Here is a 1,777-nt window from a genome sequence, read left to right as displayed (position 1 = left end):
CTGTGAACTTCTGGCCTTTACTTTTAAAGTTGATTTGTGGCTTGTTTTTTGTTTGTTTATTTATTTATTTAGTGGGTAATATTATTTATTGCCAAAGTCAAACATCTGGGTTACATCCTGGGACCCACATGACAGAAGGAGAGAAATGGCTCCTGAAAGTTGTTTGGTCATGTGCTGCACACACACATACACACACACACACACACACACACACACACACACACATACACACACACACAGACAGACACTCATACTCATACTCTCACTCATACACACACAAACTTTAAAGCAATAGTAATTTTTCTTAATAGCTTCTCTGCCTTTTGGCTAAGATCAAGTGTAGTAATTTTTCTTAGAGTCTGATATAATTGGTTCTAATACAAAGACAGCCTGAGTGTAGTTACTATATAATTAAATAGTACTCATGCTCTCAGGCAAAGAGTTTAAAGTTTATAGGTACCTAATAAACTCGCACTGGGACATATAAAGAACATTTAAATGTTCAGCAGAAATACAAAGAACAACTAATTTAATTTGTTAAAAGTGAAAGCTTATACAATTCTGAAGGTTTTTATGCTGGTTTTATTATACATGTAACTATGAAAAGAAAACATACATACTTGATCAATGAAATGAGGAAGAGTGATTTAATGAACAGAAAAGTGGATGGTACTTCAAAATTTCCATGATTACATATTATCTATTTAATTCCCTCCACAATAGCAAGAAACGGACATTATTATTTATGCGACATTACAGATACATAAACCGAGAAAATATTGTTTGGCCTGATTTTCTGAGCTTTTTAAAGGTTTAGTTAATTGACAGAGCTGTGCTTTAAAATTAGGGTCCATATTCTTCTGTTTTAAATGTGTGACACTTTTCTCTTTTTTTCTCCATCTTTATTAAATTGGGTATTTCTTATTTACATTTCAATTGTTATTACCTTTCTGGGTTTCCAGGCAAACATCCCCCTAACCGCTCCCCCTCCCCTTCTCTATTGGTGTCCCCTCCCCATCCTCCTCCCATTGCCACCCTCCCCCCCCAACAAGCCCCTTCACTGGGGGTTCACTCTTGGCAGGACCAAGGGCTTCCCTTTTATTTCTAGTGGGTGCTGCTCTCCCTGCTCCGTGGGAAGTGGATGGGGGGAAGGCCCGGGCCTGAGGTGAGTTGGAACTGGGGTAGAAAGGCATAGGGCCTCCTAGGTGAGAATGCCAAACCACCACTGCTGCTGCAGCCACCATGGAGAAGCCCTTGTTCCTGCTGCAGGGAGGAGAGTCTGGTGCCCACAAGATGGCTGAAGGGGAGCTGAGAGTGGACAGCTTCATCACCCGCCTACTGGAGGTATGAGGATATCGTCCGGGAAAAATTGTGCAGATGACTGGAGCAGAAGTCCGAGGGCTGTGTATCACGTCTCGTGAAATCTTTCTTAGCCAGCCAACAGCTGTGAACACAGGTTTCTTTTGGAGAGCAGGCCTGTGCAGGCCCAGAACCTAGGTGGGACAGTTCAAGCTACCCTTTTTCCATGGCCAATCTCAGATCATATTCAGAAAGTATTTCTTGGGCTAAAGAGAAGGCTTAGTGGTTAAGAGCACTGACAGCTCTTCCAGAGGTCCTGAGTTCAAATCCCAGCAACCACATGGTGGCTCACAACCATCTGTAATGAGATAGGATGCCCTCTTCTGGTGTGTCTGAAGACAATCACGGTGTACTTGTATATAATAAATAAATAAATAAATAAATCTTTAAAAAAAAAGAGTATTTCTTCCAGGTGATG

At 41.2% G+C, this 1,777-nt stretch overlaps 1 non-coding gene across 1 annotated transcript; it reads left to right on the top strand.

Moving 5' to 3' along the window:
* The first annotated feature begins 307 nt into the window (after positions 1-307).
* LOC134483731 (U2 spliceosomal RNA) lies at positions 308-495 on the top strand. The gene has a single exon (XR_010060613.1). It is a non-coding gene; the product is annotated as a U2 spliceosomal RNA (small nuclear RNA).
* Positions 496-1,777: the final 1,282 nt, after the last annotated feature.

This window comes from Rattus norvegicus, chromosome 19 (genome assembly GCF_036323735.1).
Source record: "Rattus norvegicus strain BN/NHsdMcwi chromosome 19, GRCr8, whole genome shotgun sequence".
NCBI classification, from domain to species: Eukaryota; Metazoa; Chordata; class Mammalia; order Rodentia; family Muridae; genus Rattus; species Rattus norvegicus.
Note: the sequence above shows the minus strand (reverse complement) of the source record. Positions and strands in the feature narration are given on the sequence as shown.